Source organism: Ochotona curzoniae, unplaced genomic scaffold (assembly GCF_017591425.1).
Source record: "Ochotona curzoniae isolate NIBS_2020 unplaced genomic scaffold, NIBS_Ocur_1.0 contig_3498, whole genome shotgun sequence".
Classification (NCBI taxonomy): Eukaryota; Metazoa; Chordata; class Mammalia; order Lagomorpha; family Ochotonidae; genus Ochotona; species Ochotona curzoniae.
Genome location: NW_024465885.1, coordinates 1,317,287 through 1,339,436, shown reverse-complemented (window position 1 = coordinate 1,339,436; position 22,150 = coordinate 1,317,287). Strand labels below are relative to the sequence as shown.

The window sequence follows — 22,150 nt, the reverse complement described above, 5'->3', positions numbered from 1 at the left end:
ATATAATTATCATTGTTGCAAAAAGGTAAATGCATATTTTATTTTTTCTCTTGTATGAAACAAAATGAACCCAAACAAACAAAAACATTGATGTTTTGAGTTAATCAGTGTTTTGTGGAAAGTAACAATTATAAGAACCAATTCAAACAAGGCTAAGAGTGGAAATATAAAACAGATTTCCTTTAATCCGATAAAGATTTCTTTATCTCTAAGAATGTTAGAATTTGACCTATTTAAATGAATACTTATTTAAAAAGGAACAGAACTATCTTAAAAACAGGTTTTCAGATACCGAAATGGAAATGGAATATTTCTTTGACATCTTGTAAGAGAAAAACAAATTGAAATAAAGATTCCTTAAGCTAATCAGATAATCTACAGGTTAGAAACAAATGTTTTCAAACTGCTCAAATGTACATTCCTTAGCTAGGGTGGGTGATGGCAGGGTGTGCTTAGCCAAGTGTGAAGTCCCAGTCACTGCAATCAGGCAAACCCTGTAAGATTTAAGCACATCAAGGCCAACTATTCAGATATGACTGTCTTTGCTTAAAACAAACTTTAAAAAAACGTAACAGTCTAGGAAGTACACTGAAATTGAAAGTGAGATCTTTGTGCAAAGCCTGACTATGCCACAATCCTGTTGTATCATTTGGTTTCCTTTACTAAAGATCCTTGGTTGCAGCATTCTAATCGCTAAAGTGTGATGCAAAATCATAGTCTGATCATCAAACTTCTTTCTAGCACTTAAGTTTCACCAAGAGAAGAGTCTTTTTAGGGTCCGGTGTTGTGGCCTAGCAGCTAAAGTCCTTGCCTTGAACGCACCGGGATCCCATATGGGTGCTGGTTCTAATCCTGGCGGCCCTGCTTCCCATCCAGCTCTCTGCTTGTGGTCTGGGAATGCATTCGAAGATGGGACAAAGCCTTGGGACCCTGCATCCACATGGGAGACCCAGAAGAGCTCCTGGCTCCTAGCTTCGGACTGGCTGCAGCAACGGACATTGCAGTCACTTGGGGAGTGAATCATCAGACAGAAGATATTTCTCTGTCTCTCCTCCTCACAATATATATCTGCCTTTTCAATAAAAATAAAATCTTTTTTAAAAGTCTTTTTACCGTACTTACCTTCTTAAAATAACAAATAATAAATTGGATAATAAAATAAATACATATTAAACACATGCATACACACATCAACTCTATTTCTGAATAGGCAAAGAGAAGATTTCTTTTTCTCTTTGTTTTTGTTTTGTTTTATTTTATTTTGGTGGTTGTGATCTATTCCCTAATGTGTACTTAAAAAGACAATTCTCATAAAAAAGATTTTTATTTTTTTATGAATCAAAAATAGCATACCAGTTCTTTGCCATTTAAATTCTATTAAGAATGAAAACACAAAATCATTATGGAAATTCTATTAAGAACTTGAAAAAGAAAAAGTCAGTAAAACTCCATTTAAATTTCAAATTGTTCATTCACGTATTTTCTTTCGAAGAAACTTTGCTAACTCAAACTATATTTCCTTTCCCGGAGACTATATGCTTAAACTCCAAAAACAGGGCCCTATTCTCACACCCTTTCCACCTGTCCCAAGGTAGTTCGTTGTTCAACAAAGCCAAGGTATAGATTACAACCTGAGATACTTCGCATGGGAGCAAAACATTTCATCTAGGAGACAATACTGTGGTCATTCTGCCAAGTGTAAAAGAAAGTTAAGCCCTACCACTACTTTGGCAAGAAATTTGGTTCTCATGGCTGAATGATAATAATCATTTTCACAAAAGGTTTTTTAAAAATGAAACTACCTGGGGTACCAGCCAGAAAATATGTTGGAGAATCTAAGTTTTCCACGTAAATATTTAAACCAGACAAGACAGTATCAGTGCATCTGGAAAAAGATTTGAAAGGCCTAAAAAGAACATGAAGCATGTTGACTCCTTTGCAACAGAAGTTTAGTTTCATGATAAGGCCAACGTCCAACGTCCTAGAGCAAATGCTCCATTGTTTCCAGAGTAGATATGCCCATGGCACCAGCACAAGCAGAAAACTGGATCAGAGACACAGGACATGCAAGCCTCCTATATCAGACTCTAGCTAGGCTCTGTATATTGTGGTCCACTGGAGAGTCACCTGGGGAAACATGGGTGGGTCCTAGAGTGAAGATATGCCCTTAAACAAAAGGGAAGGTCAGAAGTTACACAGCGTAGGAGCACTCCCTACTGGCAGCTGTGGCTGGAGATGAACTGGCTATATACGACACAGGGTTGCCTATGGTTTTAGTGAGGAGGCTGATGGAAACACTGTATTTTTCCTAACTCTGATTACACTGAAATGTTTCTAGATATTATGCTGAATCAGAAGGAAGTTAGGGTATTCTGTCAATAGGAGGACATACAAAAGAGAACAACATTTTTTGTATAGCTGACATATACAATTTTCATTGATGCTTCCAAGTCCCCGAAGTATACATGGGTGTGTGTATGTGATATATACAGGGGTGGGGTAGAGAAGATGTAGGAGGAAATGAATTTCTGTGAAATCCATTTTGCCCCTGTAAGAGTAATCCATGGGACAGTCCAATGTGTTTATAACTTTCATGTTTTACTAAGAAATCCCATTCACGACTCCCATGAAACTGGTTGGTATGCCCATTGTGCTTAACCCCTAAACAGGTGGCCCTTGCTGATCCAAACATGCCTCAGGCAACAACACTGGCATCTCCTTGGTTTTTGCTTCTGTTAGGTTCTGTATAATAAAATTAAGGTCAAAATGGCAGCCTTCTAAAAGCAGCAGTATTTCAATTGCAGGAATAACTTGCTTGTCATAAACTTGTTAATGTGATAGTCAAACATTTCTCAGACATGTACAGTATCAGCTAACTTGAGCAGATAAAGGGTCTAGAACAGGAAGATGCTGCAGATGCTTTAGCTCGGAGGAAGGCTTAGCAGAGCCAAAACGTCAGCAGGGCCTGTTCGTTCCATACTTTCCATCGGGCTTTGTGAAAGAAATGTTAGATTACTGCAATGACAAGTTTGTGACAAGCAAGTCATTTGTGCAACTGGTGCGCTCCTGTTTTTATCTGTTTACCATTCAGACTTGTGAATGCCATTTCAAGCACTTACAGGATTTCTGGCTCCCATTAAGGGGAAATGGCTCCTCCATGTTTAGAATTTTCTGCCTCAAAGAGAATTACGAAGCAATTATTTATCCCTGTGGTCACAGTGTCACACAAAAGCGCTCTTGAGTTGTTTAGTTGGACTCTGAATCATGAAATGGAGTCCTGAGGACTGGATAGCTTGGAGCATCAGAAATTTCTCATCTAGTTTACTGGAATGACTACAAAGCAAGCCTGTGAGAGTCAATAAAATTGTGGCCAGCTTGAAATACCTTGCTCTTTTGCTCCGGGATCATATATCAAGACCATATGCTTCAAGGCACATAAACTCACTTGTAACAAGTAGATCCTGAGAAGCTAAGGCCTGGCTTACAGACACTGGCGTGTGATCTAACACATGATAGCTTTGGTGACAAGGACCACTTTAGCTTTTGGGAAGAGAATTTGTGCTGCCTTCTCTATGTATTCTGTGGGTAACTAAAAGGCCAAAATAAACCCAGCAACCATTTTAGCTGTGTGGTCAAAAGTAATGTTGGAATATAAAATTGACGCTCGAAATCATTCTTTTTAACTTAAGGTTTTCATGGTAAATAAAGACATTAGCTGCTGTGAGACCAGGAATTCAAGCTCTTCTCACCAAAACTTCAGCTGAGGTCACCAAATGACTCTTACAAAGTCATTAGAGCCTACTGTTTTTTGTTTGCCTGACATCAGTGGTCTCAGGGTCAATGCTGGAAGAGGTGAAAACTATCTCCAGGACGCAAGGGAAGAAATAGTACTCTGTAAATGCCATCGTTGGTGCTGAGCTTATAAGTTATTCCAGGTATACCCTTAAAGAACATTGTGGTTTTGGAAGTAGCAACATAAATGCAGTAACCAGCATAGCAGATCAAAGCTGGAATGGAGAGCATAAAGTCTCAGACCTGACAAAATAATGATGTAAATTGAGGCAGAGCTTGGATGGCTATGGGTTATTACAGAAAATGATTACAGTCCTAACTGAACAGAAATTTCAGCGGTGATAATCCTTTGCCAGACACTCTAAGGTGCTACACAATTTTATATGTGTAATTTAACCTTTATACACAGCTCCATACCCTCTCAATGTTTTCTTTAGATATAGGAACTGACGCTTAGGGTCTTAAAAATGTCACCATAAATATGGAAGTTGCAGAGCTAAGTTTCCCTCTCTGCAAAGCACAGTGTTCACTGATAAAGCAGTAAAGCCATTCTTACTGCCTTCAGAGGACTTGTCTCATCGGTAGAGTAAGGAACATTTTAATCTATAAATGTGGAAATTTGAGAATTGGCTAGCAAAGAGCCCAAGAGAAGATGCTGGCTCTAGCTGTGCTGCTGTCGTTCTTAGGCCTCTGAGAAAGCTGAGCTTCATCAAGATGTCATTCCTTTCTCTGGTCCTGACCTATTCCCACTTTGAAGCTTTGGAGAAGAGGTAGGAAGGATTCTGACCTAGTCATTCTCTGTGGGTGATGAATGCAGGGTATCTGGTGGCAGTGTCTGGTATCCATTCCGGTTCCTTCCTCTCCCGTATGCTCCCCCTACTCCCTGCTCCTGAGTTACCTCCAGGGAGCCCCCTTTGGCACTTGTGAACTGTTCTTTTCAGGTAGGGGTGGGAAGGGAGAAGGGAGGGCATCTTTTTTTTTTCCATGACACAGATCCCTGGAATAGTCTAAACTTCAGAGTTCGCATAGAATGTATCTTTTGCTCAGTCTCTGCTTTGCTTCTTTTTAAACTTTGTCACCAGATCTATTTGGGTGTAACTCAGAGGTATGCAAATCAAAGCAGTACACAAGACATTGCAGCTACTCCATCCTGAAATGAAAACATGTTCATGTGGTGGAAACCTCTGCGTGAGGCATGTGTTCTGAGTAATGTGTGTGCTGCTTTACATGTATGGCTGGCAAAAAATAAGTTCAGAGAACTCTGCAGCTTCTTCCCTGGGTCCTTTTGGCATGTGATCACAGTGGGCCATTAGAGGTTCTAGCTGGTACAGGTTAATTTTTTTTTAATGGCATTATTACATTTTTTTTAACTTCTTGAAATTACCCATGCACAGATTTCTTAAAAACTACTCAGAAAGACCCCATGAATATAAAATCACAAGCTCACAGGGCACAGAGATGGAGCAGTGCCCAATAATGGGTTGTCTCATTTCTTAATCTAGCATGAGAGCCTCACAGTTACTACCAAGTTTTTGCTGAGCATCACCAGGGCCATGGAACTCATAGTCTCACAACCAGCCACACACATCCCACTTTAGGATACTTACATCTGTATACAATACTCTACCTTCTAATGGACTTTAATTTGTCTTTCTAAAATTGCCTTTCATTGGTTCTGCTTTTTTCTCATCCCACCTTCCAAGTCTGACAATTTCAGGTAATCAATAGTTTGATGGCTCGATAAACTTTGTGCACATCACATGCCAACAGCCAGGTTTAAATTGTCCAGACTTGTTCCTCTACCCTCAAACAACATGAGCTAAATTTCCACCCTATCTTCTGTTAAGCCTGAAAGAAATAAGTCAATGTTCTACCCTTGATCTCACTTCCATCTGGATGTAGGCAGTATTCTGGCAAAGGATTCTTAATATCTTTGATACCCTGTTCTATTCTGTGGAAAAATCTTTCCTGACAATCTCAGGAAGATTTGATTGACATGGCTGTTTATAAGGTGACCATAAAATTTACTGTGCAAACAGGGACACTTTTGAGGGTGAGAAGGCCTTATGAATACTAAGACTACAGGCTTAAACCAGAACTGATTAGGCAAATACCCTATAGCCCTTGCACATACCTTTATTCCAATACCTGTCTCATTGCACAGGTGTTACATATTTCCATCTGTTTCTCACACCAATCAGTGAGCAGTCTTTAGTGACAAAAACATTTGTATGTATAATTTCAGTTTCTAGAAAAGTACTTGGCATATCTGAAGAGCTCAGTGTGTATATCTGAATTGAGGATGCCTTTTTTTTCCTAATTACATCCTGGAGACCTCCCTTTATTTTAATCAAATATGACCGACACATGTTGGCTTTGTGTTCTTAGAAATGATTCTAAAACCTCACTTAAAGCCATAGGAGGGAAATGTTTTGAGTAAAATAAAAATGGGTTTGACTTTGAATGCTGACAGCAATAGCAGTGAAACATGATAAAGTTTCCATGAAAAGTCTACTATACTTTGTGCAAGGTGTTTGTTGAATAATATGTTCTAATCCCTTTCTTCTTCAGAATTTTTCAGCAGCTTCATCCATAATTTCAAGTTTGTAGTAAACCAATGATTAGAAGAAAAGATGGTAACATAATGTGATTTTTTTATTCTTAATTAAAACTATTGCCTTCATTCTGGACAAGTATAAAGGAAAATATTGGTGGTTCCTGGCAGTGTTTGCTTCTGAAAAACTTGCTTTAAAAAGAGGAGGAAGAAAAGAAATCCTGAAGAATGTGACCCATCTGTAGAAGACATCTCATCTCTCCTCCCTGACACATTTGGATCATCCAGAGAGATGTAAGTTTCCTGTTTAAATTAAAGAGCTTCATAGGAGGCAGTCCTATGGCTTCCCTTTTCATGTTTTCCAGTCTTGTTATCAAGAACTTGGCTCCTTATCAAACCTGAATCTTGTCTGTTGTACCAGAAACCATATTTTATTATCCTGGGATGCCAGTGAGGGAGAGAGAAAAAGTCATGATTTGTTTAAAAGCTTGTATTAGCTCATTAAGTTAACATTTTCCCCCCTGTGATGAAAACTCACTACTTTTGACTTTTTCTTTTTCCTTAGGTCTTCAAATCCAATTGTATTTGAGTTTTGGGTAAGTCTCTAATCTATGCTTGGAGAAAATAACAGAAATGCCTACATTCTGCATGCTTCTTAAATATTTTGCCATTAAAACTACTGTTAAAATCCAGCTTTACATTTCACATTCTTGACTGATTTTTCTATGTAAAACTTCTAGATGTTATTTTGATCATACAGCTAGTCATTCTTTGTTTTCAGTCCACAAATGATAATTACCAAACTAGCATGAGTAGTGGACAACATAGGACTTGTAAGAATTTTAAAAAGGATCAAGGTTGCATGTCTTAGATTTTTGGCAATATAACATAGCTTTACAAAAAAGAAAGTGGGTAAGTGTTAGTTTAGCAACTATTATCAAAAAGCAAACAAATGCAGGTACATGAATTTTTCTATGTAACTGATGGAGAAGTGGTAAATGAGTTGCCACTTCTGGGATCTGCTTTTGTTGCCTGAAGAATACCAACAGTAACTTTTATTTTACAACTTTTTGTTTATTCCATGTCTTACTAAGTGCTCATCTCAAATGATTGTCCTCTCTCAAATTGTTATTATTTTGAGCCTGGACATAAAAGCAGTTATACTTGGAATTCACGCATTCTCTGTTCTTAACATCTACAATAATGATTTACAACAACCATTTAGAAGTTCTGGTATACTGTTAATGAGATTTTGCATGACTATTTCCTGACTACTCCTTAAAATGTAATTTTAAGTGGAAGATTTTGAAAGGCCCCCTCTAGTATTATGTGATACTGGAAAAACATGTATCTAAAAATCTATCAAAAGTCAGAATCCTGGACTAACCCCAGTGGTATTTTAGTTCTATGTTTCTCCAAGTTGATGCTGATGCCCAATTAATCATTTCCTGAGAATTTTAAAGTGCTTAGCTTGGCACAAAATAAACAGACATCTTATATTTTGTTATTTGAGCAAAAATTAAAAGCTCTTCTAGTCAAATGGAGTGAGATCATAACTTTACCTTTGCCTTATTTTAGCAGATTCCCTACTGAGCCAAGAAAGGCAGCAACACACTAGCACAGCAGTGTGTCTTGGTATCATCAAAGGATTGGCAAATCAGTTTTACTAAGGGCTTTTCTAGGATATTCAATCAAATGGAAGTTATGTTTCCAAGTTTTTAGCTTGCAAGGTATAAGTATTAAAATAGTTGCATTAAATTGTAGTTTCCCAATCAGTAAGTTTCCTTTTGGCAAAGAAGAGTCAATGAAGATAAATAGGAGAGTATCCTCTCCCACAGACTAGTACATTGGAGTTAAGCCTAAATATAGGCTTCTTGGTTGATCTTCCAGACAATGCCTTTTAGGTACAAATTTGAATTTCTATAACTTGCTTTTAAAGCATAATGAATATAAACAACAATGCTGTTAATAAGCAGCTTCTTTATTAAATTTACAAAGAATCCTACACTGAAATGACTAGTCAGTCCAGTCTATTCTTTTGTTCAGTCTTCGGTTTCATCTACTACACCATTTTTTGAGGAGTTGTATTTAACAAAAATTTGTATTATACACTTTCTACCAGCTTTATCTATTCTTATTCATCCATAATCTACTCTACCCCCAGCATATAATTCTAAGAGATTTGCATGTATAATTCAAGACTCATGATTTCTTGGTATATCAGTGGTCACTTGAGTCCCCGGCTGCTAATTAAGTAGGTCACTTCTAGGTTACTACTGCATGAGCAGAAACTCAGAAATATATGATTTACAATTGTTGGGGGGAAAAAAAGACTTTCATTATAGAGATGCATATAACTATTTCAAGAACAAAGACCATGGATCTCATTTCAGGGCATATACATAAAAAATTCAGTTGTCTGTTTTTTTAAATCTTTTGAGGTAAACACTAACAACATACTCCTCTAGTAACTATGGCACTGCTAGCTTAAGTATTTTTGACTTGAAAGTTGACAAATTGGCTTTTCAGTAAGAGATGACAATGATTATAAATCATTTGCTCATAAACTAAAAAGAAGAAGGACAACTGGTTGCTTGCAAGATTCAGCACAATACTTTTCAGGGAACTTATTCCTGTCAAAGACAATGATGATTGGCTTTTAAAAATGCTGACTGCTGTACCTAAGATATAAAATCTATAGGCAGTATTTGTAACTGGTCAAGTGAACTCTTAGCCTTACAAAAACTTCGTAATTCCAAAGCAATAAATATGTAAATTTCTGTTTCTGAGGAAAATCTGAAGTTCCTAGAAATCCCAAGCTTGTCTTCAGCTGTTGCACTGAAATCACATTAAAACTATTCATTACACTTTTTTCCATCAATCCCAATGACAATCACCTTAAAATCTGTGGTGCAAAACAGATTCTGGGGGCTTACAGAGAGTATTCAAATATCAGCAACATGCGTTGAAAATTAGAACTGAAAAAGACCTGACTCCATACAATTTAGCAGCAATTGTTGGCCCATTATTCAAAGAAAAAATCATTTCACAATTTTACTGAAGAACATTAAGAGGTCTAGAATATTCTTCTGGATATTTAGAAAGTTGAGTTATTTGATACGAGAAAGTCCTAAAACTTTGCAAAGTCTTTCACAGTTACCTTAGTTTGTACACAAATCTCCAAGGTAAGACCGGTGTCTTGTTTAAGCCGTCCCTGGCTTTTTCAAGTTCAGATTCCAGGCATTCGTATGAAAACATATGGTCACCGTCGTTGAGAGCATGCAGAAATGCAACAATAAGATGCTGCCCCAACCTTGGTCTCTCTTACAAACTAGAAAGCCAATAGGCTATTATCTATAGTAGTTCATGGTAAAACATAATAATGTTTCAATGGCTCAAATCAATAAATGCATTTTGGGGCCAGTTTTGTGGCACAGTCAATTAAGCTACGATCTGTGGTGCTGGCATCCCATATACACACCTGTTTGAGTCCCACCTGCTCTACTTCCCATGCAGCTCTCTGCTAATGTGTCTGGGAAAGAGATAGAGGATGGCCTTAGAGCCTAAGACCCTGCCACTCACACAGAAGATCCGTATGAAGCTCCTGTCTCCTGGCTTCAGATTAGCCCAGCTCTAGCCATTGGAGCTTTCTGGGGAGTAAACTAATGGACAGAAGATCTCTCTCTAACACTGCCTTTCAGATAAATAAATAAATACTTCATTCATTGTCATGGCATGGAAGACGACTGATAAATATTTGAAAATGTAAATCATTTCTATTTCAGATAACTTTATTTCCAAAACTTGACAATATTTCTTTATATAGCCAAATGTCTACCATACTAAGCTCATGTACAGTCTATGAATATTTCATTAGAATTTTCTAATAACCTTAGAAACACATTTCTGTTACAAAACAGCAATAAGCTTGGCCCAAATAGCAAAACCTAGGCAAAAATGCAAATAAAAAACACAGAGAATATAGTTTAAAATTAATGCTAGGGCTGGTGTTGTGGCATAGCATGTAAAGCTGCTGCCTGCAATGCTGACATCACTTATGGGAACTGATTTGTGTCCCAGCTGTTCCACTTCTGATCCAGCTCCCTGTTAATGGCCTGGGAAAAACAGCCAAAGGTGACCCAAGTTGTTGTGCTTCTATTATCTACTTGGGAGACCTGGAACAGGCTGCTGACTCCTGGATTCAGCATGACCTAGCCTTGGCTTTTTTGGCTACCTGGGGTATGAACCAATAGATGGAATATTTCTGTCTATTACCCTCCCTTTCTGTAACTATTCAAAGAATAAAATAAATCTTCTTTTTTAAAGTAGTGTCTATATATCATCCTCTTCTATTCTAAAAGACTCACAAAATCCAAACTGTAAAATGATGTCATTTACCTCAATTTTCATGAGACTGCCTTTTGACGTTCCTATTTTTGTATATAGTGCAGAAAAATGACATGATGTCCAGAGGCCAATGCAAGGCACCTATAGACTGTCTAGTTGTGAAAGGGTTTGACATGCTAATATACATTCATTCGGACTTGTTAGTGAAACACTAAGAGCATGATGGCTGGCAGGCTATGCATGTAAGTGTGGTTACTGAGGCCCCCAAATATTGACAGAGTGCCAGATTGTGAGAAACTATTGATGTACACAGCCAGTCACAGCGCCAGACACCTCTCAGACAGAGTCTTTAAATGTCACAGATGAATGAATTTTCATGATACTTAGAGAGAGGAAGAGCAAGGAGAGAAGAATGAACACAGAGTGAGAGGCAGGAAAAAAGGAGAAGATTACTTCCAAAACACTGACATGAAAGTATGTGGCATCACCTTTCTGAAATTCAATCGTAACTCCTTACAAAGGAGGTAAGATCAAGTCTTCCAAGTGCATTGCATTCCCCCAAAGCACTCCTACACCTTAAACCATCTCCTCGGGTGGAATTCAAAAGGTTAAGGAAGATGAGTGTTACAGAATAGCTTCAACCAACTATTTCTGAACAAACTGTATTTCAAATTTAAATACTATCAACTCAGTCTAAAATTCAAAATAAAACAAAATGAGGGGACCTTAGACACTAATAAACATGGCAAAGGTCTCCTGTGTAGTTCTTGTGTTTTAAAGGTTAAGGACTAAGGTATCATCAGTTCCACATTTCAACAAAGCCCAGATGTGTCCTCTGTTTCCTTTCTGTGCCCCCATTGAAAGCAGTGACATCTTGGGAGTTTATCACAAGATACTGATGGATGCCTTCCTCTGTCACCTCTTTTTTTCCCCTTGCCTTTTCATGGAAAATATCTGCTAGGGAGCTATGTGAGCTAAATCAGTTACTTGACACAGGATAACAGAAGCAAGCCATGATTATAACTAAAACACTTAAGTATTTGGTAGAAATCATGTGCAATCCAATATATTTTGAATGTAAATGGGATTTTTTTTTCCTTTGAAAATCTTCCATCTGCTGAGGGCACCTTCTCTTGACCTTAATACACTGTGTCATTAAAAGCAGCCACACTTTCAAGGTTAGAATATGGCTTGCTTGTGCATCTACTGTTCTGTAGTACAGCTATACTATCTCAGTATTTTACATACAACATTCATGCCAAAATCTACAAAATCCTTCCTTTAAAAACATATGCCCTACATCCGGGACCTGGGGAGGGTGGGAAATTGGGTGGGCCTTCTCCCTTAATACCCCCCTTTAAACATGAAGGAAACAATATGGAAAACATACTAGTATTATCCACTTTCCTGTAGCCCTTGAACCTTCTTACCCTAATTAACTATGTAAAGATTGTCAAAATAAAAAAAAATTATAAAAAAACATATGGGAAATGATTAAAATGTATTCATTTATTTTAATTTTATCTGGAAGGTAGACAGAGACAGAAAGACAGAGAGATCTCCTATTTGCTGTTTTTCTCCCCAAATGCCCAAGAACAGCTCATGCCGGGCAAATATTCTCTCCAGGTCTTCCACTTAGGTGGCAGAGGCCCAATCACTTGAGCCATATTCTGCTATCCCCCAGGTTGTACACTGTTAGGAAGCTAGGCTGGAAGTAGTGGTAAGTTAACCACTGTATCAAATATCCACCAAGATGATCTTAAAAAAATATGCCTGAAACAATTAGGCTTTGCAAAGTTCCAAGTGCCCTTTCACTAATCTATTTTTCTGCATCTTTGTCTCTGTCTTAGGTAGCTAGGATATTAGCAGATACTTGGAAGAGAAAGTACCGCAGTCTTAGTATTCAAAGGAGTTTTGCTTTTGCACCAACTTTTCACTGACTTCTTAGTGTTTTTCTTTTTTACGTTAGGAAATAAAATGAAAGGATTTATATTTCCTGCCATGAGAAAAATAATTATTTCCCCTGTTTTTAAAGGCTTTATTTTGAAGACAAAATCAGTTTTAATGCAGATGGAAACTGCAGTAAAATCTCAGACTATTATCAGTGACTACATTAAAACCTCCAAGAAGTAAGCAACTTCGATGTGCAGTCAGAAGTCAGCTGGGTCCACAGAGACATTATCCATGTTGCCTGTGGGCATTCTGACATTTTATATTGTAAAGTTCTTACACTGTACAATAATGGTTTAGGGTAATCTTCTCTAATACATTACCCACACTATACATACACATATACACACAGTGAATTTCTCCTGTCACTAAAAGGTTATGTTTTCCTTTATAGTAAAATCTAGAAAACATTTTCAAAAGGCTCTTACTTATTCTGATTATATGTGAGTATTCACCAAATACTCAGTGACTGAAACAAAGCATTGGGATAGACTTTCAGTACAGTAGTTAGGCTGCTGTTTGGGATATTGGTATCCTGCATCAACTGAAGTGCCTGCTTCCATTCCTAGCGCCTCTGCTTCCAATTCAGCTTCCTGCTAATGCACACCCTGGAAGTAGCAGGTAATGGCTCAAGTACTTGTGTCTCTGCTGCCCATGTAGGAGATTCAGTTTAAATTCTGGATTCCTGGCTTCACCTGGCCCAGCCTTGCCTCTTGTAGATGGCAGCTCCCTCTGTTTCTTTTGGACTTTCAAATAAAACAGGAATAAAAAGATGGAAAGAAAAAAAAAAACAAAATAAATCTATGGTATTCCTTCTGACAAAGAATACTGTGAAGTTAAAGTAAGTTAGAAATATATGTACTATATGATATTGACATTATATGTGCCATAATCCCTCCTGTAGTAATAAAATGGATGTGTGTATCAGCATTATGTTTCTATGTGTGCTTTTCTATTTATCCATCTATCCATCCATACATACATACACATGTATGTATTTTTCTGGGACTTCTGATCTACTTTGAGGTATCCTTCTCCATTGCTTCATTCCTCAAATGCCTTTAAAGCTTGTACTAGGCCAGGATCTGGGCAATCAATCCATGTTTCTCCAGGAACCCAATTACTTGAGCAATCACTTGCTGCCTCCTAGGGTGCACATTAGGAAAGTGGATTTGGAAGCTGAGTCAGGGCTCAAGCCAACACACTTGGATACAAGGATGTGGCTGTCTCAAGTGTTATCCTTGTCACTACAAAAAAGACCTGTTCCTATATTCTTCTATTTTGCTCAATTGTTTCAATTATATATTTACAGGAGGAGTCCAATGAGGACATTCAAGTGGAAAGGTTATCAAGAATGTTTTCCTTATTTTTCCTCCATATTGGAAAATATAATGATATTTCAAAAAAATTATTCAAAGTGATGTTAAAGCAATTCATGTTAATTCAAAGAAACTGAAAGTAGTAAAAAAGTATAAAGCATAAAAACTAATTCTTATAATTCCCTTCCCAAGAATAACCAGTCAAATGTTTGGTGAGTTGTATCCAGTTTTCTCATTTGCGAAGTCTTTTGCTCCTTTTACAGTATAAAAAGAAAGATCCATGTCATTTCCTTAGGAGAAAAATTCCAATCTGCTCTCTGTGTTGGTCTGCTATGTATCTGCCTGGACATCATTCTCCATCACACCGCCTTCAACTGCGAGGGAATTGTTGGGGCAACACAGGATAAATGCGATACTTTTGGAATTACACAGGTTCCTCCTTAAGTTTGCTATTGCCCATGAAATACAATGATTCTCCACCACCTTGTGACAGTACACAGTGTCTCATAATGAAAGCCATGGAGCTGAAGGCAAAGGTGGCCTCATGATGCCCCACGATTATTTTAGTGCATAGACTGAAATGGTCTCTGGAAGACAGAAAAATGTTTTCTTCTACATGCACAAAGATATTTCCCTGTTAGGTGTTCTGCTTTACAACGTCCTCAAATACTGAGGATGGTGAAAGAAGAGCCCAGAGAAGTGATATACTGGGTATGCTAGCCTGGATGATTGGCCTACTGCTGACAACACTTTTTAAGACTTTATCTGCTGCAGTCCATTTTCTGATGAATGGCATAAACACTTTCTTTCCTGCAAACCACCTTAGTGCTGCTGCTCAATCTTTTAGGTACCTGATTCTCCTTTCAGCAAATTTAAAAATTTTCCCGCTTTTGTTGTTGCTATTATTTCAAAGCAGGTAATCATGAAGAAAAGAATTATGATAATAATTCTTTGTGCTGCTTATGGCTTGGACAGTTAACTTACATTATTTTAACTGTACTCTTAGAATATCTGTATTATTATTCCCATTTTATACTTAAGAATAACCTGATTTAGATATATTGGAAAGCTTGCTCAATGTCATGAAACTATTAAAAAGCAGATGAAGATGGAGATCTACATCATGCTAATTTCAAAGTTTCCTTAACATTACCTTACAGATTAGATTTCCGTGAGTCTTACTCAGAAAACCTGTTCCCAGACCTTCCTTTTCTTTCTATTACTTTCTGTGTGTGTATGCATGTGTATGTGTTTATGAAACTGAGAGAGAAAGAGGAACAGATTAAGAGAGGAAGAGAGCATGAATGCATATTGAACTCCAAATAAAATGTTACACAATTTTTCCAAGACCCCATTTTCCTCACCTGTAAAATGGACAGCACCCTACCTCAGGAGTTTATAGCAAGAACTAAATGAGATAAAATGAGAGTACTCAGGATATCTAAAATAAAACATTATCGTTATTGCTATACAATTTTGCCTGCTTTGCATAATGGATGTGTTCTAGAGAAGGTGATTATGAAAATGTATAGGCTTAACTTCTGTTATCAAATCACAGAGCAATTACAGGATAAAGTTACAGAAAGGGATTCTTAGCAGATGGAGATGCAGACTTGATATAAAACACTATCAGGTGGGGGTGCAGGTGGGCTGCCACTGGGAGTGCTGACAGATCCTCTTGCCACCTCTCCACAGGCTTATTTGTCTGGAAATTCCTGAACTTTGGCAGTTTCCAGACGCAATTTGCTTCTTTTCCTTTTGTTTAGTTATGGAATCTGCTGGAATGTATTTGCAACAACAACACTTCACCTGAATGCTACATCCCATCCATGATATATAATAGACAATCGTTTAAATGTGAGTTTCCCTGCTTAGTAAATTAACTAAGTGCCCTATTGACTCCATGTGTTTTGTTACAAGTTTTCAGTCATTACGTAGTAATGATACTTGCATTACCCCATCTTACTCATTACACCAAAGACTGCTGGGTCATGATACATGTCGTCTTTCCTGGAAACCTCACACTTACTAGTGAGGCCTATAAATAAAAAGGAAACCTTAAATAGTGCTGACTTCATGTTCAACTCATAACCCAACCTGACTCTCTAGCTTCAAGTGCTATTTTTTTCTGTCTGGTCTCATCAGAGATAAGTGTGTTATGTTACTGACTGAGGCTACATGATATTCTTCCACAACTGACTTCATTCTATCAAGTTGCTATACCTTGGTGCTGTCTATTCTTGAGGCACCAGGACTTCTTAAATTAATGTCTTAATTTTTTTTTCCTTTGGGATATCCTTTTTCTTATGGAATACACAGAGGAAGAATAAAATAAAAAAAATAAGTCACCTGCTACCTAGACCTTGAAAACATCAGTGATGCTTGAAAATATCAGATTTAAGTAATCTAAAAAACATTATTAAAAGTGTTAACTATTTTATCTTAAGGGATCAGATGAGAAATATGATTTGCCTTGGCCTGTAGGCAGGTGTCATGTGAGGTGCAGTGAGCATAGGTTATTTCATTTTCTGGGAGCTTGGGCATACCAGCTCAGAACTATACATTTTTTGTTACTCTATGAAGGAGACCTTGTTCCAGATTATCTCACACCTTCAGGCAGCCTGGGAAGCCACTTGACAATCCCTCTGATTCTGCAACAATTCAACCAAAGTACATTTATAATATATTTAATATGCCATAAGCAGATGATAGGGTCTACTCAGTCCTACCTTTATTGCTTATCAGTACCCCTATATCTGTTCTGTATTCTCAATGTTATTCTTTACTTGCCTCTAGAAATAATAAAGATAATTTATTCATTACACAATAAATATTAAGTTTCCTTGTGAAGGGTGGATAATAGATGATTATTATTTTGATAACTAAGCTCATTTATAAATAAATAATAAATACTCACTAAAATAGATGTGAGTGATGACCTCAAGAAATGGCTACTGGAGGGAGAGTATAAAACAGAGTGCTTTAAACTAGGTATTGAAGGATAGTTGGGTTTTTAAAGTATAAAGAAGAAGAAGAAATCATTTCAATTAAAATAGGAGAATGAACCATAAGACAGTTATATATTAGGAGAAGTGAATCATTTGGTTTATGAAAGAGAGCAGTGAGAAATAAAACTGTGAGTGTGAATTAGGGCTATCTCCCAAGGGAACTTGACTGCCAAGCAAAGAATATCACCTTTGTTAATAATGTAAGTTGGAAGAAAGCTGGCCTCTAGTGTTCATGATTTCACCCATCTGGGTCTCTGGGTTTTTAGGCATGTCTGGGGAAATGCTATGTTAGTGATAGAGAAAGGTCACCGTATCTAAAGAGGCCCACGACTGCTGAGATTGTCCGGATTCATTTGCTGAAGTCAATCAAACCGCAGCATCTGAATAAGAATCTTACCAGCTCCTAATGATACTAGCACCGGTTCATTCTCGGCAACAAAGTCTAAAAAGTTAGTTGAAAGCTGATGGTGAAGCTGGCTCCAGGCTCCAGCACATGCAAAGTGTTTGTAGAGAAGTTGACATACGCTGCCATTTGGTTTTGAATACAGCCAACATGTTCCTAAATGATTGTTATTCATATGTGTCTAGTACTGGTTCTCCTTATGATACAGAAACTCACTTCAGTGCATGTGAAACTGAGATTTCTTTACAATCCCTTTAAGGTTCATGCTATATGCCTGTGATTCTTGGGTTCTCATCATGAGAGAAACACACCTGACCCAGCGCAGCTCATCCTATTTCCTCCTTATTGTTCCCATTGTACTTTCTGATTTCTAACTTGCTTCATGTTTGTTTACAATTGCTTATTTTTTGCCCCATCCCTACAACTGTTAGCTCTTTGCAAACAAAGATTACTTGTGTGTATCTGTTTTGCCCACTGTTGAATCCTCAGCACTTAGAACAGATACTTGTTGAAAAACTGCTTTTGAAAATGAAGGCAAAATATACAGGAAGGTAAGCAAATATTAACTAGTGTGCATTGGAGAGGGGGCCTTATGTATGAATTCTCTTCAAAAATGAACATATCCTATAATTTGGAAACCTCAGCAGCTACATGAATGTATTTTCTATAGGACTCAAAGCATAAAAAAATCTATTTCTTTTTTTCCTAGTACTGAAATAACAATCTCATTCTCTCCATTTTACACAGATGGAAATCATGGCAGAGAGAGACGCTCTGGAGTACAGCCGATGAATTCAGGGCTTCTGACTCCAAGGGTGACGTTCTACACACTATTTCATAGCAGTGTGTTTCACTACCAATGAGACTGCAGTGCTAAACTGCATAGGCTACTAGAATTTTAACCAATGTCATTAGGTTATGTCCGTTCTGGTGGCACATGGGGCTCTCACTGAAACAAATAGAAAAGCAAACAAATAAAAAAATCCAAACAAAGAGCAGCATGGAAAAAAATGTTGAGCGTCTCAAAGGGCTGAACATAGTTGTTCTTAATTTTATTTTTAAAATCCAGATTGTTCTTTTTTGTTGTAATTGTGTTGCTTTCGACTGGCAGAAAGGAATGAGTTTTAGTATACAATCCAAATGGTAGCAGATCCGCCAAAGCTCATCAAGCTCTGAGAACAGCATGGCTTCTCCTTCCTCAGATCCTGTTTTATCCTGAAAATATCTTCTGGATTTAAAATTTCATTCATGAGTGGGCATCTGGCCTAGTGGTTAAGATGCAATGGATTGGGTTCTGGGATCCCAGCTTTGGCCATTGCCTAGCCTTATGGGTTTAGAACCTTTGGAAAGCAAATCATCTGACAGAAGCATTCTCTCTTTCTCAAATAAATTAAATTCAAAATAGCAGTCTTATTCAGTGGATTGTATTTTAAATATGAAAGCAGAAGCTATCAAAACACTAAAAGAAAAATTGGTGAATTGTTTTATAATCCTGGTGTTTAAAAGGACTTTCTACTTGTGACTCAGTATCTAGAAGCCATATGGAAAAGACTGGCAATTTTGATTATCTTAAAATCAACTTCTATAGGGACCAAAAAATCCATAAACAAAAATAAAAGTCAAAGTAGAAAATTGTTTACAAGTCATACAGATAAAGGAATTACTGCTTTAACGTGTTTATAGCAAGAAAACAATAAAGACCAAAAATACAACAGAAACAAGACAAAGAACATAAACAGATACTTTACAGAAAAACAATATTAAACTATTAGTCATATTAAAGATATAAAGTATCACTTATAATGAAAACATGTGAACCAAAACATCACTGAGATACTGTCATTTACTGATGTAATTGACAAAAAGCCAAAAGTCTAACAGAACACTTTTTTTGAGGCTGGGGTATAAAGATACTTTCATAAGTTGCTAATGAGGCTGCTGAGTGATCCAATTCCTGTTGAGATCAATTTAGCATAATATCTCAAAAATTTAAGATGCATTTAACACAAGAACAATAATTATTACTTCTAAAATTTACAAAAAGAATTCTGAAGACCTATGGAATATTCTAGGGATAAGGTTGTTCACTGGAATACTGCTAGAAACAAGAGTTATTTATGTACCAGAAGAATAAGTTATGATATATTTATATAATGGGATACTCCATAACTGGAAAAAAGATTATAAGATTACGATAGATATTTAAATATTGATATGGAAATCTCTCCATGATTTAAAGACTAAGAAATACATCAACAATGTGTGGAAGAATGTAAGACTGACAGCAGTGTATCAAGTGGAAAAGGCTATAGAGAGAATGTAAGAAATCAATTAATACAAGTGGTTATTAAAAGTAACAGAAGGAGAAAAAGAAATGTGGAGAAGGAATGAGGCTTCTCCATAAACAGCATTTGATTTTTTTGCAAAGTTTCAATTTTTCAGCTCTGGAAACAAATTGCTGATTCAATGAAATAAATATATTTTAGAATCAAGTGAAGAATAATATAATATAAAAATGAAAATGAAAGTGTTGAAATGTGTTTCCTTTATGTGCTTCCTCAACTTTCAGCTACTGGCACCACCTTTTGCGAAATGTAGTAAAACAGGACATTAGGGCTTCTGGTTCTTCCTTCTCTATCTTTATGGCTATTCCTTTCTATGCACAATGGCAGTACCAGTGGAATGTAAAATGACATTAAAATGTAACTATGATCTAGTTGGGATGAACTATCTTTAAGGATCTTGGGTCAGTTCCTATATGCTGAGTTAAGAAGACCTAGATACCCACATGTTGCCAAATAAGAACAGAACATGCTTCTCCAGAAGTTTAAGCATAGGAGATAATAAAAAAAATGAGTATAATATTGTTATCAATTGGATCCTATTGATCAAGCTTCCAAAGCACTCAGGTAGGGGCTGGCATTGTAGCATAACAATCAAGCCATTGCTTATGATGCTGCCATTCCATGTGAATGATTCAACTCCCTGCTAACACATCTGGGAAAGCAGTAGAAGATAGCCAGAGCACTTGGACCCCTGCCACCTACATGGGAGATACAGACTGGGTTCTAGGTTTCTGGGTGCATCTTGGGCTGATGTATGTTAACTACTTGTCAATCCTAAAGGAGAAGTGCACATAAACAAACAATGCAATCAATAATCAATTTAAAAAACAGTAGCCTAATTTTTGTAAAGTAAGCAATACCTTTACTCACAGGTAGGAAACTATAGCATCAGTCCATAAATTACATCCCTAAGGCTCTCCTCATTTGCTTATAGTCAGAGTGCTGTTTGGAATAATCTAGAAATCACAGATAAAGGCTGAGGTGAAAGCTCAAATATTCGATTTGCCATTTTCTTTGTCACATTTCTTTTTGGGCTAACAGATTAACAGCGAGTTATCTATTTTGTAAGAATTTCTTCTTTTTTCTTTATAAGTTCTGCAATAATTTTAAACATAGAAATTATGTAGGTAGAGACTATAAATTCATTTATTCTTTCATTTTTATTAATTTTACATCCTATTCAGTGTGTTTTTCTAGTATTTTAGATACACAGATAAAACATGTAGACTCTGTCCTCAGTAGTGGGGACAAGGGATAATAACTAACCAGCTAAGTATATCACAGGGTGAGCTTTTGTTATTAATTAAATAAAGCATAACTAGCTGTAGGAGAACACAGTGTTGGATCCTGACTTTTAATGGTGGGTGGGGCAGGGCCAAAAGAACAGATTCTGAGAAGATGACACCTAAAAATCCTGAAGTATGGAAGTTGATCAAGCAAAGATGGGAGACCATGGAACGGGACACTAGGTAGAATTAACAGCAGAAAGAGAAAGGACAGAGCAAAGTAGAGGTGGTTCATTCAGGGAACCACAAGTGGTTTCAAGCACAGGCTGGTGTTTGGGAAAGACAGGAGATGGAGTTTCAAGCCCCCAGGCTAGAATGGGAATATTATTTTAGATAAGCAATAGTGGAAGACCAAGACCTGCATGAAGAGAAAAAGACAGCCATGAATATCTTGGAGGGAACATTGTCAGTAGACAATTGCTCCTGTTGTACGCATGTACCTTTTCCAGGGAATAGTTAAAGAGCTAGGGGCACTGATTTTTGGTTGTCAGAGATGAACAGAACTATTCCAAATACTATTCCCCTGACTATTATCTAATCTCTTTTGTTGTCTCTGGAACCATAGCTCTTTCCTATCAATGAATTCATTCAGGCCCTGTAATCAGCTCTGATTAGTGTTGTTTAACATCAATCTTTCATACTTTTTTTCAAAGAAAGATACCAATCAGTTGCTGCACATCCCTGCTTGTTAAAAGCAGCACCTCTCCTGCTGACTTACTGTTCTCTTAATCAAAAGGGCAGGAGGAAGCAGTTGGGATTCACTATTCTTTCTTTCTTTTTTTTTTTTCTTTCAAAGTACACAAATGTCAACTTCCTCAAGGATGTTTGGCATAGCTGAGTTCAGTCATGTAATGTACAAAGTCAGCTTGATCAAAAGGTTGCAGGCTGCCCACTGGTAAAATGGAGGGAGAAAAGGAAACCAAGGGCTTCCCTGAAGTGTGAAGGAGTGCATAGGTCACTGTCACGTGTGTATTTACACAGCAGACGTGCTGTGCTGACACAGGAGTTTAGGAAGCATCCTCCGCCATCCCTGTGCTTCTCTATCTTCACCTTTGAGCCTCGGTGCAGCACTCTCTGCTCTTTTTTTTTTTTTTTTCCTGTTATACCCAGCCAAGTAGCTACCATACGAGCTTTTTTCAGCAAGGC

General features: G+C 37.2%; 1 protein-coding gene across 7 annotated transcripts in view; it reads right to left on the bottom strand.

Annotated features, from left to right (window-relative positions):
- ZBTB20 (zinc finger and BTB domain containing 20) overlaps nt 1-22,150 on the bottom strand; it is a 709,762-nt gene that overhangs the window by 237,322 nt on the left and 450,290 nt on the right. The gene's annotated exons all lie outside the window — the stretch shown is intronic.